The sequence below is a fragment of the Dipteris shenzhenensis genome, chromosome 20, assembly GCF_047967505.1.
Source record: "Dipteris shenzhenensis isolate YYH24624 ecotype China chromosome 20, Dip_SZ_1.0, whole genome shotgun sequence".
Classification (NCBI taxonomy): domain Eukaryota; kingdom Viridiplantae; phylum Streptophyta; class Polypodiopsida; order Gleicheniales; family Dipteridaceae; genus Dipteris; species Dipteris shenzhenensis.
In genome coordinates, this window is record NC_141615.1 from 33,302,743 (window position 1) to 33,319,481 (window position 16,739).

Here is a 16,739-nt window from a genome sequence, read left to right on the forward strand (position 1 = left end):
TTTTACAATTTTGAAAGAAAAATCATATTCTTGTAGAACTGCCAGCCATTTAGCCAATCGGCCTGTGGGATTTGGTAATTGAAGAACCTGCTTTGCAAGACCAGTGCTAGTGAGTATAATGAAGGAATGCTTAAATTTCTCAATGCAAAACACCAAAGAAAAGGCATGCTTGTCAGCCTCTAAATAGCATCGCTCAGTGTCGAGTAATTGTCGAGAAGCAAATCAAACGGGTTACATGAACCAATCCTCCCCTTGCTGGAAAAGAATACCTGCCAGAGTGTGCTCACCAAACCCAGGATTGATATAGAAAGTCTTTGACCAATCTGGATTGCATGGAATGGGTTCTGAAGCAAGAGCATTCTTCATTTGTGCAAACCCATGATCACAATCCTCATCCCAAGAGAAATCAACCCCATCTTTTAATAGCATAGTCATGGGTCGTGTCAAAGTAGCATATTGATCAATGAAGCGGCGATAGTATCCTGCTAGATTGACAAATGAGCGTACCTGACGTTTGGTTGTTGGTGGGAAGAGCTTGAGGATGGCTTCTACCTTCTCAGGGTCAGGCTTGACACCCTCAGATGAGACAATATGTCCAAGTAACCTCCCTTGAGTGGCTCCAATGGTGCATTTCTCAGGGTTGAGACTACCATTCGCATCATTGACCCTTTGGAAGGCCAACCTAACCGTCATGATGTGCTCCTTACGTGACAAGAATATACAAAAATCATCTAAAAACACCTCCAAGAAATCCCCCAAATAAGGAGCAAACAGCATCTGCATAAATCTTTGAAAGGTAGCAGGAGCATTGGTGAGGCCAAATGGCATTACTTTGAATGCAAATGTCCCCCAGGGTAGGGCAAATGTGGTTTTAAGCACATCTTCTTCGGCAATTCTGATTTGATAAAACCCGGAGTAACCATCACAGAAAGTACACATCTCATGACCTCTTATCTTCTCAAGAATGAGGTCTTGAAAGAGTAGAGGATGATGATCCCTCTTGGTGGCCGCATTGAGTTTCTTATAGTCGATGCAGACCCACCACTTGTTTTTCTTTGGGGTGACTACCACTGGTGAAACCCATTCAGTATTGTGAACTGGAACAATAAACCCAGCTTCTACAAGTTTCTGCAACTCTGAGTGCAAAGCATCGGTTTGTAGTCTCTGATACTTCTGAGCCACAGGCTTTGCATCAGGCTTCAACTCTATCTTGTGCTCTATGGCAGTCACATGGCAAAGGTGGAGGTAGCTAGTTGCAGAGAGGTCAGGGAAATCTTTGAACATTTCTAGGAACTTGTCTTTCTCACTTGGAGTGAGGTCTAGGGAAAGCATAGATTCAAGCTGTTGAGGACTAGCTGTTACCTTTTCTGCAGGTGGCAAGGTCGGAGACACCCCCATCATGTAAACGTCCTTCTCTGAGAACTCCTCCCCCCCGTCTGATTCTTCCATTGATTCAGACACCGAGGATGAGAGAGTGTCTTGCTCCTCTTCTTCTTCTGGTTCCATGGCACTTGGTTGCACCACGATCTTCTCCTTAGAAGCACCAAAAGACATGTGTCTTGTCTTCCAATAGCTGACTGCATCACTCTTTCTCAACCATGGTCTCCCAAGTATGGCTGGGTAATGCCTACCTATATCTTCAATGTCCACTACATAGAAATTGACGGTGGTGGTCAACCCATTGACAGTGATGGGCAAATCCTCAATGACTCCCAGGGTGGCGAGTCGTCGACCATCTCCTACCTTGATTCGAGTGGAGGAATGCCTTGTGCATTTCAAATTCAATTTCTTCATGATTCAGGGCACCATAATATTACATGCAGCTCCCCCATCAACACACACACTTTTGATGTGGCAATTATCTATGATGACATCTACTGTATGTGGGTGCCGATCAATTTCTTCAGAGATAGAAGATACCTCTCGTACCTTTCCCTTTTTCTTGCTCCTCCTTGTTGAGAGCCCTTGCTACAGCTCACGTCTCACCTTGGGGCTTAATGCTATTAGTTGAGGGAGCGTGATGCTCAAAGACCGATGAGCAAGGTCTTGAACGACTGAATAGTCCTCTTGCCCCGAGCCGATGGGAAAATCCAAGGGTGACCACTTACTCCTGCGAGATCTTTTAGTCTTCTCTGTTGGTGGGTCTGGCATCTCAGCATTTGAGGGCTCTGAGAAGGACACCTTCTTCTTGGGGCGGCCCGGTCCACGGTTTAGAGAGGGGTCTAAGGTGGTACGACTTCTTTTCCTGAGGAGGATCTCTACATCAGAATCCTCAGAGCCTAATCCACTCAGAAGATTCACCCTTGGAATGTTGGGACATTCCGTGCAATAATGACCCTTCTAGTGGCACTCGTAGCACACAACATTAGCATGTTCTCTTGGAGGGAGATTGGATTGATTTCTGATGCCCACCATCTCAAGCCGCAGATCATTCAGGGCCTTGGCTAGGTCATTGACTCCGGGTTCTTTTGCGGGAGGGGCCTCTTTAGCAGGAGGGGCCGAGGGAGTAGAAAAGAGGGGGGCTCGTGGGCGAGGCTGGGGAAATCTTCGAGGCAGAGGTTGAGGATATACTCCTTGTTGAGGGTAAGCATCTAAGGGAGGGCCATAAATTTGAGGTGGAGGCGGTGGATACATACCTGATGGGAGGTGGGGGTATGCCCTGCTTCGCTCAATCTTTGTTTCTCAATAATGGGGCTATAGGGTTTGGATATTCACCCAAGCACTTGGGTGTTAATGGTCTATGATTGTCAGACGCAATGACTGTGTGGCTATTGGGAATGATGGGGTCATCCCCTGACTTTCCACTGGCTGATTTTTGTTGATCCAAACTCAGTGCCTTCGTTGGATCCTTCTTGGATCACAACCCTATCGTTACTGGCCCCAACCACTGTGGCATTTTTCTTTGTCTTGGAGCATTTATGACCTTTTCCCCTAGGTACAAAAATATCAACCCACAGCATCCGGAGAGCTACCCTCATTCATTGCCTTGGCTTGCATATGTGTGAGCACATTAAGGGGGACCTCAATTACAATTGCTCCTCTTTGAACTCCCAAGAGGTGCACGCCCGCAACCGATGGCTAGGAGGGGTCTTGGACACTCTTGTTTGGACAGTCCTTATATAATTGATCCATATATCACACTTTTCGCATGCGGGTGTATGAGCAAGTAATAGACACACTTGTAAGAGATGCCTATTTGGTAAATAGGCCACCTTACAGTTCTCTAAACAGTGGAAACATTGAATCGTAGGAGGAGATTGGTTACAATGCATGCACTCCGACTGCTTGTGGTTACTTGAGCAAGTGAAACAGATAATAGGGGGTCTTCCCACTAAGCGAGTCATGCCTCTGGGAGGGTATGCCATAGTCTGGTAGATGGTGACTAGTTGTCCCTCATCCAATAAATAATACACCGGTGGGGTATTTGACTCATCGACTGGGGATGGTGGGTAATCATAACCTATAGGCTCTAGCAGTAATTCTGACCAATCCTAGATCTCCTCAATCACTACCTGATTGACCGGGGTCACCATGGGTGGGGGTCGTTGTGGAAGGAGGACTGGTGGGGGTGTGAAGAGAGTGGGAGAGAGGTAAGGAGTCTCACTTGCAGCTTTCTCACATACACAATGGGGGAATACGCACAAAAGGTGAAGGCTGAAAACAGTTTTTCTCTTCTTAGTTGTGAAAGCCAAAAAACTCTCTCTCTAGTACAAAAGGAATAGATGGACCCTATATGTGGGTCTCAAACCAAACTCAGCTAACCTAGGTGGCATACTAACTGAGCCACTAACTAGAGTAGATAAAGATAGCTGTAATCCAGCTATTATTCATGGGCAGTGTACCAACCACATCTGTAGCTAACAATTTGGTGACATAAATGCACAACGGTCACCCTGGCATATCACGAGTGGAGCTCGATATCTCAACACTCCCCCTCAAGCTCAATCCCAATTCCTGCACATCAAGCAGGTCTCTAAACTTGCGCAGCTTCTATGTGCCCAATGCCTTTGTGAATATGTCAGCTACCTGATCCTCTGTGCTGACATAAACTAGATCACTAAGACCTACTAGAACCTTCTCCTGCACATAGTGGTAATGCACCTCAATGTGCTTTGTTCTAGCATGATAGACTGGGTTATTTGCCAAGTGTATACTGCTCATGTTGTCACAATAAATGACAACTGGCCCATCTATAGACTGATGCATATCATAAAGCAGCTTATGCAACCAAGCTGCCTCACATGCAGCCATTGCTGCACCCCTGTATTCAGCCTTTGTGCTTGACAAGGAAACTGTAGGTTGTTTCTTGCTGCTCCAAGTGACTGCAGCACTCCCAAAAGAGAACACATATCCACTAGTAGATCGTCTATCAGAAATACTACCAGCCCAATCAACATCAGTGTATCCATGCAACTGTATCTGAACCCCAGTCTCATAAAATAGTCCATACTGCAATGTGGACTTCACATACCTCAGTATGCATCTAGCCACATCTAAATGCTGTTTCCTTGGAGCCTGCATAAACTGACTTACCAACCCAACAACATAGCTCAAATCTGGCCTAGTAATAGTCATATAAATCAAACTTCCTACTATGCGTCTGTACATAGTAGGATCTTCCAGAAGCTCACCTACATCTGCACTCAACTTCACATTCTGCTCCAAAGGAACTGAAATAGGCTTACAGCTTATCATCCCATATTTGGACAGCATGTCCAATCCATACTACCTCTGCAAGAGCCATATCCCACTTGTGGATCTAATCACCTCAATGCCCAAGAGGTAACGCAGCTCTCCCAAATCCTTCATCTCAAACTTCGGCTTCAATAGCATTTTCACATGAAGGATATCTTCATCACTATCACTTGTGATGATCAAATCATCAACATAAATGACAAGTAGCAAAATACCTTTCTCTGTTTTCCTCAAAGTGAGAAATCTGCCGTGGAAATTTGAAAGCCAATAGTGACAAGATACTGTCCTATCTTGTCAGACCATGCTCTGGCTGCTTGTTTCAAGCCATACAAGGCTTTCTTCAACCTACAAACAAACTCAGGATGAACAGCATGCACATAACCTGGTTGCTACCTTGGGGGGGTCACTCATCATATGTAACCCTATCACGTGAGTTCAACAGAAGGATTTTTTTAATTTCCAAAATTTACAGAAATAAATATACACAGGCGACTATTTAAAATAGTTTTGAAAAAAATTTACAGATTTGTATAGAAAAGGGGTACATTTTATTAATTAAAAATTTACAGATAAGGGATTTTAGAAATAGGCCTTGAACGCACGTGATATAGAGGGTTTATACATAGTGACCCCCCCGAGGTTGCTACTCCATAAAGACCTCTTCTTGCAAATCACCATGCAAGAAGGCATTCTTTACATCCATCTGATGTAAAGACCATCCCTTCGATGCAGCCATAACAATGACTGCTCTTACAGTTGCCATCCTTGCAACTAGACTGAATGTTTCTTCATAATCAGTGCCATATGCCTATGCATACCCCTTGACAACTAATCTTGCCTTGTATCTACTCATAGAACCATCTGCATTGTGCTTCACCTTATAGACCCACTTGCAACCAATTACATTCTTGTCTTTAGGCAAAGGCACCAATTCCCATGTAGCATTTGCTTCCAAGGCATCCATTTCTTCATCCATGGCTTTCTCCCATTTTTTTTTTCCCATGGCTTGCTCACTTTGACCATATAGGCATAGTGAATGGCTGTAAATCCATCATATTTCAGCCTATCCACAGGATACTTGACTCTGGTAGACTTGCGCAAAATAGGCTCACTTCCAGGTGCTCTCAAAACATCCCTGGTCTTCCTTACTCCAGGTGTAACAACAGAAGGAATACCCAACTCATGATCAAGGCTCTGTTCTGAGCCACTCGATTCACCATCCACAAAAGAGTGACCTACATTTACATCAACCATGGGCTGATCTACTTTCTCTTTTCCTTTCCGTGATACTTGCATGCCACTATCTGCATTGCTTTGAGGAGATTCTCTTGATCTCACTCTACCTGTCCATGGTAAAGTATGTGAACCACTGCTAGAGGACACTACAAGTCCACTAATATTTTGTGATTGCTACTGTGAATTCTGTGCAGCATTACCATTTTGTGCATCTACATCATTAGCCACATTTAGTGGTTTATACCAGCTACTCACCTCATCAAAAACAACATCTTTGCTCACTGTAATCTTATGAGTAGAAGGATTATAGCATCTATACCCTTTCTGTTGCAGAGAATAACCAATAAAGATGCGCTTCTCAGCTTTTGGATCCAACTTGGATCTCAACTCATCTAGCACATGAACATAGGCAATGCAACCAAAAACTTTCAAATGAGAAATATTTGGTTTCCTACCAGTATACCTCTCCTCTAGCGTCATGCCATGTATTGCTGTAGTGGGAGTCCTGTTCATTATGTAGACTACTATAGCAAGTGCTTCAGCCCAATAAAAATCTGGCAGGTCTTTTTCGTTGAGCATGTTACGAGATACCTCTCCAATATGCCTGTTTTTCCTTTCTGCAAGTCCATTTTGCTATGGGGTATGACTACATGAATATTGTTGCTTTATGCCATGCTCCTGCAGGAACCTTGTAGTTTCATTTTGAGAGGTACTCTCCTCCTCTATCTGACCTTAGGCATTTTATTTGCAAGCCTGTTTCTTTTTCAACCATAGCTTTAAACGCTTTGAAATGCCCAAGCACTTCACTTTTCTTTTTCATAAAATACACCCAAACTTTTCTGCTATAGTCATCAATAAAAGTGACAAAATAATGACAATCTCCAATAGATGCAGCTTTAGTAGTCCACACATCAAAGTGGATTAATTCCAATGGCCTCTTACTCTCTTGAACATGTCTAGGAAATGGTTTCCTTGCCTGTTTTCTAAATTGACAAGCTTCACATATCTTATGCATTTCTGCAACCTTGAACTTGGGCAATCTTGCAACAATATTTTGGGCCTGCATTAATTTAAGTCGTTGTACATTAACATGACCAATGCATTTATGCCAGATATCAATATCTACAACTACACCGATCCCATGTGCAAACATTGCTGCACTCAATTCAGGCATGTCCACATCCAATGTAAACATCCTACCCTGCTTCTTCCTTTTGCTATTAAGCGACCTTTATTTTTCATATCCTCAGCAAAGCATCTGGATGAGGATTAAATCTGACCTGCCCTGCTCAACCATTTGACGAATAAAAACCAGGTTCTTGGTGATGTTCAGAACATGAAATACGTCAGACAGGTATTTCTTTTTCCCATCCTGCATAGACAAAGGAATTTTACCAATCTGCACAATAGGATGTGCAGTATCATCACCAGTCTCCACAAATCTTGGTTTTTCCATTTTCCTTGCATCCTGCATCCATTCTGCATGACCTGTCATGTGGTTTGACGCACCTGAGTCAACATACCACACATCATTGCTTTCTTTTGCACTTGTCACAAAATTGGTCATGTGCTCCACCATAAACAAATGCTCATTTCTGTCATCACCCTATCAACAAGAGGATGCATAATTGCCTTGCTGCAATTTTCCATTGATAATGTCATTCTGCTTTTTGTAGGAGTCTTTGGGCATATGACCCATTTTACCACAATAGTAGCATTCGACATTGCTTTTTGCATTTTGGCCTCTCTGCCATCCACCACGACCTCTTTGGCTCCCCCTGCCTCTAAGGTTACCATGTCCTCCTCCATAGGACTGGTTTTCTTGAATTTGCTGTATATTCTGATTTCTTCCATGGCCAGATCGGCCTACTCTACCTCTGCCTCTACGTCTTCCAGCATTTGAGTAGACGACAGTTTCTTTTGAAGTTCCTCCTGAAGAAGATGCACCACCATTTCTCTGCTCTTTAGAAATTAGAAGAGCAATCAACTCCTCAAAATCAGGAAATTTTTCATGGACGGCAATGGATATCTGGAATTGTGCATAATCCTTTCCTAGACCATTCAAGGTCATAGAAACTAAATCATCATCTTCCACTGGCGACCCAATGGAAGCAAGTGCATCTGCAATCTTCTTCACCTTCATGTGGTAGTCATTGATGCTCATATTTTCTCTCTGCACATTGTGCAACTCCTGCTTGAGCTGCATTTTCCTGGCTTGCGTATTTGTGCTGTACATTTTTGCCAAAGTATCCCATGCCTCCTTTGGCATGCTTGCATCCTGAATATGCACAATCATAGAATCTGAAATACTGATAGATAGCCAGTACATAACTTTTAAGGCTCTCTCATGCCAGCCTTTAGATGCGTGTATTTCCTGTTGATTGGGAACATTAGGAAGAACTAGTTCTTCTCCATTTCCTGTAATGAACTCCCAATAGCCTTTTCCCATAAGGAAATTCGTCATTCTAAACTTCCATGCTTGGAAGTTGTTCTTGTCAAGCTTTTCAGTGACAATCTGTGAAAGAGAGTCAGATGCCATTACAGAACACTACAAATTATTCTGTCACTAAAAAAAGCACAACTTCTACCTCACAAGGCAAATCTGCAAAACTGACGAAAGTGGTATTTGACCACACAGTCACTTCCTAGTGACAAATTTTCATCAACAGGCAATAAGAATGATACTATCACTCCCAATATCTCTACGCATAGGCATACGATGCAATTTCTGCGGCAACTTTTCACCGACCTGCAGAACAATGGTCACACAGCCAAAATAGGCCACTTTCCTGAGTGCCTGTGGAAAACTTCCGCCACCAAAATAGGCCCCGAATCGGCCTCAAATCAAAAAAATAATGTCACCAAGGGCTTTGCCTACTCCCGTAGCATATACTACCCTCTCACTGCACCGCGAAAGACGTCTCAATCTGAGACAGTGCACTCTTGCACTTTCCGATTGTGCTACCTGCAGAGATTTGCTCCCAAACTCAAAAAAGGAAAGTAACACTTATCCTCTTACCAAGACACTGCGAACTTGGTTTGCTTCCTTGAGCTCCTTACCATGAACTGGCTCTGATACCATGTGAAGAGAGTGGGAGAGAGGTAAGGAGTCTCACTTGCAGCTTTCTCACATACACAATGGGGGAATACGCACAAAAGGTGGAGGCTGAAAACAATTTTCCTCTTCTTAGTTGTGAAAGCCAAAAAACTCTCTCTCTAGTACAAAAGGAATAGATGAAACCTATATGTGGGTCTCAAACCAAACTCAGCTAACCTAGGTGGCATACTAACTGAGCCACTAACTAGAGTACATAAAGATAGCTGTCATCTAGCTATTATTCATGGGTGGTGTACCAACCGCATCTGCAGCTAACAAGTCGGTGACATAAATGCGCAACGGTCACCCTGGCATATCACGAGTGGAGCTCGATATCTCAACAGGGGGTAGGGGCATACCTGATGCCCTAAAATTGCCTCTTGGTGGGTATGGGGCATGGGGGTATGGGGGTTCTTGACCTAATTAGGGGTTGACAAGCAAGCTTGTGCCTTGGATCAAGTTGCGAGTAGTACCAGCATTCATTAATATCATGGTAACCCCATGATCTACAACCTGTGCAACACTTGGGTTGTACTCGTGTATGGAGATAGGGGCACTCATAGGGGCTATGGTTTCGTCTACAAACCTCACACCATACTTGATCTCCATGTGGAAACAAGTGGAGAGAGGGAGGGAGGGAGGGAGGGAGGGAGGGAGGGAGGAGAGAGAGAGAGAGAGAGAGAGAGAGAGAGAGAGAGAGAGAGAGAGAGAGAGAGAGAGAGAGAGAGAGAGATGTGTACCTCCTAGAGAGTTTGGACCAGCCAAGAAGGCACGGCCCATGCTTCGTGCATAGCTAAACCTTCCCGTGCAACTACATCATGCACATCTTGCATATCCACAGGCTTAGCATCTGCACTTGTACCTACTGCTGCAAATTTTGGATTTGAGTAGGCATATCAGCCCCTGCATCCAAGGCAATGGTTATCGAACCCTCAAAGACATCAAAATTTTCTTTGGCCTGTTGTGTACTAAATTCAACGATGGGTTGTGCTGAATTCTTTGCAAATACATCTCTACTCACAAAAATCCTCCGTGTGGTAGGATTTTAGAGCCAGTAGCCCTTGTTCTTCTTGTTGTATCCAACAAAAATGTATTTCACTGCCTTATCATCAAGCTTACCACATAGCTCCTATGGTACATATGCATAGGCCAAGCATCCAAACATGCGAAAATCGTCCATGAGAGTTCTATTCTTCTACTCAACCACTCCATTTTGCTTAGGAGTGTACAGTGTAGTGCACTGGTGAATAATGCCTCTTTCCAATCAGCAAATGCCTTTTGTAAATACTCCCCCCCATCAATCCATTGTAAGAGTCTGCACCTTAAGTCTACCTCATTCTCAATCGTGGAGACAAAATGTCAAAAATTGGCAAATAGATCAAACTTTGCCTTTGAGGTGACACCCATGCATACGTGGAATAGTCATCAATAAATGTGACAAATGACCAATGAGCATTCAAAGATTGTGTCCTCTTAGGACTACATACGTCATTGTGAACAACTGGAATTTTCGTACAAGTGTAACTGCCCCGTCTTTCTTGAAAGCATGCTGGTGCATCTTCCCAAAAATGTAACCCTCACAAACATGTGAAGGGGGAGCCTCCAAATCAAGCAATGCATCCACCATCTTAAATATTTTGCAAGGCAAAAGGATCGCCATGGTTGATTACTTTGCATTTTACATGGTAGAGGTAGTAATAGTTGCGACCATTGCATCATGAGACTGCCTCTCGTATGCATCGAGACGGTACAATCCACAACACAGACCCCATAGTGACTAAGGCATAGCCATGTTCTCTACCTCATATCATGCATCTAGTGCCTCAAAAGTAAGGGCTGATCCTCCAATAGCAAATGAGGAAACAAAAAGAAGATTCTTCTTAATACCAGGGACACACAAAACATCTTGAAGGAGTAGATTTTTGTCATCAATGGTTGTCAACGTAATCTCTGCCACTCCCTATATTGAAAAGAAGAATAATTGGCACAAAAAACTCTTCTGTCAATACGTGCAGGTGTCAACCTACCAAACATCTCCCTCTTGGACAAGATGTGCCTTGAAGCACCACTGTTAAAAAACCATGTGTCAACACTATTTCTCACATTGAGAGCATGCAACTCCTTAGAAGGATCATAGCTGCAAGTGAAAAATGTCTAATCACCTCCACGAGGTTTGTTGAGGCATCATACTTTGTACCATGTGAATCAGAGAAGTCCTGATAGCCATACTCTTCTTTTCCTTGGGTAACCTTTTCTTGCACTCATCTATGTAGAGTCCTGGCTTCTTACAATAGTGGCATTTTCTTTTCTTCTTAGGCTTATTTACACCTTCTTCGTCTTTGTTAGATGGTTGTATGATAAGCCCTAGACTAATAGCCACTAACCTTACCCTCACCCTTATGCTTGGCAAGGAAAGCTTGCTCACCACCTTGTTTGCAATTCTTCTGTGTCCCAATAATGTGGGCGTGATAACCACAAGGCCCCACATCATGATCATGACACATCAACTACATTAAATGAAGACTCAGTTCAACCAGTGTGTGTGAACAACACACAATGGCAACCAACCTCTCAGCAAGCATTTGGCCGCTGTCCTCGTTTGAACCCGGCCTTAGTTTGTTTCCTATTGTCCCATAGACTTGTTCGGTCCACCGCGGACTTTAATAAACTTTCTCTCTCTCTCTCTCTCAAAATCATAGACTTCGAGAATTTTGAACTATCAAACTTACCAAACTTTTGGACTATTGGAATTCTTACATATTTATCAAGAGACTTTCAAAAGTACAAACTTACACATATATGGACAACTTTTTTTTTCTTTTGGTGAGGAATTCTGACAAAATTGTATTTATAAGAGTGATAATATACATAAAAGGAAAGGTTCTGTCTCTCCAAGTAGAGGCAAGACCTACTCAGCTAGCAAAGCTATTAACCTATACAGTTCATGCTTCCTACCAAAATACAGCAGAGTCTCCCTCACATCCTTGGTAACCTCGTGAGTATTCACAATTTTAGGAGAAGCTTTTCGGAAAGCCACTTTGTTTTTGCAGGTAATTAACTACCACACTTCATAGAGTGTATCGTTAAGAGAACCTTTATCTCCTAAAATAGCAACCACATGACCAAGCATCTAATTAACTGCCACACTTCATAGAGTGTATCGTTAAGAGAACCTTTATCTCCTAAAATAGCAACCTTCGAAGTCGTTCTCACATAAATCTGCATTCCTTCCAACCAAAGGGTCAATGCACACCATACTTTTCGCACTATCGTGCAGTCCCACATGATGTGCTTGTGAGTTTCTATATTAACACGGCATAGGGGGCAGAAGAGAGACACTCTCAAGCTCCATTTAGACAGTCCTTCCCCTCACTAACAACTTACAAACAACAACCCTCCACATCAGCAAATTCAGTTTATGGGAAGGGGTTGCCTTTAGCCTCCTTATTAACCTTTGTTTCCACACCTCACAAGTATGGAAGGAGCCATACACTTCCATTTTTGATGAGCCAGTCCTGCAATGAACGGCTCAAGTTGGTGGCCAATCAATCTTGATTGTATTCATCAATGCTTGTACTACCCTCCTTTCAGCCATGGATAAACCGTATTTTTCCACTAAGGAGTGGCCAATGGTATGCCACTCAGCTCTCCCTGGATCCCACACATCACAATAAGTTCTCAATCCCTTTCTGAACAGCCTGGCTGCCACTCTTGGATGGCTTCTTAAGAACGTCGGTCCTTGTCTAAGAGTCCAGCCTGTCAACCATAATGATCTACCCAGAGATTCATCTCCATAGAGCGCCCTCAGGCTTGCCCAGTGGGCTCCTTGCAATTTACCCTTCCAAATCTGCACTAGCTTAGAAAGGGTTTCTGACTGTGGAATACGAAAGAGAAAATCAGAAGCTACCAATTCTTCCCAACTTATTCTTTGGAAGGACCACAAAAATCTACCCTTAAGAGATACTCCCACTCCCACCGGGCATCTAAGGTACCTGTATATCTGGCCAACTGAAATCCACTGGAACTCAAAATTGGCAGTCCACTCTAGTCTTAAGTCCCATTGGAACATAATGCGATAGTCTTTGAAGTGTTAACTCTTGAATCAGACAATTCAGGAAACTCCTTAACTACTTGAAGAAGGCTCCTCACATTGTCCTCTTCCCCGATCAAAAAACTGGTATTGTCATCAACAAAGAATTGGGAGCAAAAAGTATTCCCGTCCGGCAGACTCAATCCTCTAATGCTTTCCACATTCACATGATAATCTAGCTGGAACAACAAGTGCTCTGTTACAATTGAGAAAAGCAGAGGGGCAAGTGGACAACCCTAGCGTATGGATTTCTTCTGCTAAAACTTCTGATAGTGATACCCATTTAGAGATACAGTAGCCCACGCATTCGAAAACAAAATTCCTGTTAGTCTGCAAAATCTGGCACCGAATCCTAGAGCTTCCATTGTTTGTAGCACAGTCCTAGCTTACTCTATCATAAACCTTTTCCGTATCAATGTTCAGCATCACAAACCTCTCATTTAATGTCACAGCATAGTCAATAGCCTTACCCCCTCTCCTTAAGCATACTCCTTCCATCTTGCCTTACCTCCTCTAGTTACCTTCCTCACTCTCGTTACCTTCCTCCTCTCATTTCCATGGATCTTGTTGAAGTAATCGATTCCGTCGAGGAAGCCATTAGCAGCACCAAACTATGGATTGCTGAGAACCAGGGAAAGAGAGAGGAGAGAAAGAGAATCCAACTCCGTTAACCCAGTACTAGAAGGATGATTTTGCTTGTCAGAAGGGCTTAGAGAGGGAGGAGAAAACAAAAAAAAGTATGGCTACTAGTGAAATAGATAAATTGCAGTCATATAGGAGAGAGCTAACAGACTTTCAAAGTGACATATCTTCGTGTGTGGCTTGTTATGGAAGATTTCGACCCCGGTAAGCGCAAGCCATTCGGAATAAACAAAGTGTTATGAAGGAGAAAATTCATCAATCCTTACTTCTCTTTTGTAATTTTAACTACATCGATGAGGATGAGATGAGAGCTCAGCTCTTGAATGGGTTGAGTTTAGGATAGAGATTTGCCTTCCAATGAGAGGCTTATTGTAACTTTTGGTGTTTTTCAACACCTTTATAAAAATTGTGAGAGTTTGCTACTTCCACTTGTAACTTTTGAAAGTGTTTCCTAAACACTATTATAAATATTAAGAGAGTTTACAATTGCTGAATCTTATTTTTTTGTGTAACTTATCTCTGGCTTATTGTAACTTTTGGTGTTTGTCAACACCTTTATAAATATGGTGAGAGTTTCCTTAATACTGTAAAGTTTGAAGGTGTCTATTAACACCATTAAATATTAAGAGAGTTTACAACTGCTGAATCTTATTTTTTCTTGTAACTTATCTAGGCTGCGTTATTTTATAATTTTAGTTTCATCTCCTTTAAAAATGCTTGTTTTTATGTTTTTATATGTGCTTTGAAGATTAGGTTTTTCTTAAATTTTTTATCTGAAAACTAGTCCTAAAGTAGGCTGCGTTATTTTATAATTTTAGTTTCATCTCCTTTAAAAATGCTTGTTTTTATGTTTTTATATGTGCTTTGAAGATTAGGTTTTTCTTAAATTTTTTATCTGAAAACTAGTCCTAAAGTATATGTAAAAATGAATTTGTACGTTGACAAGTCCAAAATTAATGAAATAAGTGTTAGTCTTATTTTAGAGCTATTTTAGTCTTATTAGTCCTTGTGCAACAATTTCTCAACCACCCCACTGGTTCTTGGAGCTATTTTAGTTCTAAGCTAAGGAAAATGTAGAATTTGCAATTTATGATAGTTTCCTTTTACCACCGTGCTAGTTAATTGAGTTATTATAGTTCTAAACCAAGGAAAATATACTCCTATTTGGAAGCTATTTTAGTCCTACTAGTCCTTGTGTAACAAATTTTTATAGTTCTTGGAGCTAATTTAGCTCCAAGATAAGGAAAACGCAGTCCTATTTTAGAGCTATTTTAGTCCTTCTCCAACAATTGCTTGTGCATCAATCCCACTATTTGCATTGGTTGCAGGAAATCCTAAATGAGGGCATTTGTGAACCATTTTCACTACAGTAATAATAGTTTTTTCAACACTTTCTTGTGAAACGATCCCTATGGTTGTAGTAAAATGTAAATGAGCGCATAATATGCCATTTGTGCTTCTTTAGAGCCACTTTCACTACCGAAGCAACAGCAACAATAGTTTTTGCGATAATGGTACTACATTGAAATTGAAACAAAAGAAATTACATGCGATAGTTTTTGTGATAATAGTATTACATCGAAATTGAAAAAAAAAATTTACATCTGAAGTAAACATTTAACAAAAGAGTTTATATCCAAAGATGCTAGCACTTTGTCTTTGTGACACCTCTTTAAACACTTTTAGCACTGGTCAACACCACCAATGTGGCGAGACTTGGTGTCACTTTTGGCCCTTGTTAGCACTTTCTTACACTTTTGACCTAGTGCCTCATATGCAAGGGACAATACGAGCATGTCGTAGCTAGCACTTTCTTACACTTTTAACCTAGAACTCCTCGTATGTAGGGGACAATAAGAGCACCTCGTAATTGAACATAATGTTGGAACACTGAAAGGAAAGAGTAGAGTGGACACAAAATCAGAATACTTGCTTATGGAATGAAGAAAAGTGAGGTCCTTAAGTAGGCACCTCATACAAGCTCACTGACATCACTGATGACTTCAAAGCTCCACAATCATCTCCTCAATCTGCTCCTAGATTCACTCAATCATCCTATGTGGCTTTTCCACCACCTAACTGTGCTTGTGGGCACCTAACTGTGCCTCTAGCACTCACACATAGAAACATAAGGTGCGCCTGAGGCATACACCTTGAGATATCCCAACAAACCCCCCCTCAAGGAAATGCCTCAGGCTATGTCAAGGATACATCTAGTCTCATAGTTTCTCATGCCATCTCATGGTGGTCAAGGATTAATCTATGGCTAGGTTCTCATGCTAGCAAGGGTTCCCTTGGGTGTAAGGTAAACAAAAGGGATACAAAAATGGTTATCTCCCCTGCATGTACATGCACACAATGTGTGCAGGAGGTACCATGGAACAAAACATACACATGGCCTACATCATAAGGTGACCAGAGGTGTTTACAAAACACAATAGTTTATTTGCATTCATTTTGGAGGACTATCCAGGCTGAGTACCTTGACATAAAAAGAGAGATCTGGAGCATACATAGAGATGAGTTAAAATGCATAATCTTCAAAGGATGCCTCATCTTGTGGAGGCTCATTCACTATAAGTAGATTTGCATTTTCTGTCTTTGCTTTGTCTCTGCAAAACTTCTCACTATGGTTGTTTTTGCCATAGTGCTTGCATGGATTAACTTTGAAGCAGTCCTTTGAAAGGTGATTTGTCTTTCCACAGTGATTGCAAGGAGAATACTTGCCCTTCTGGAATTTCATAACATAAGCAGTGTCATTGCCTTTCCTTAACTCCATATGTCTTTCTTCTTCTTGGAGAGCTGAGATAATGCCTTCAAGGTTTGGATTGGGAAGATTCTTCAAAGTGCTTACAATGTGATCAAAACTTTCAGGCATACTCTTAAGTAGTACTGCCATAGCATCATCAGGGGTGATAGGAGAGTTGATAGAAGCTAACTGAGTCATAAGACTCCGCATATAGTTGACATGAGCAGCTA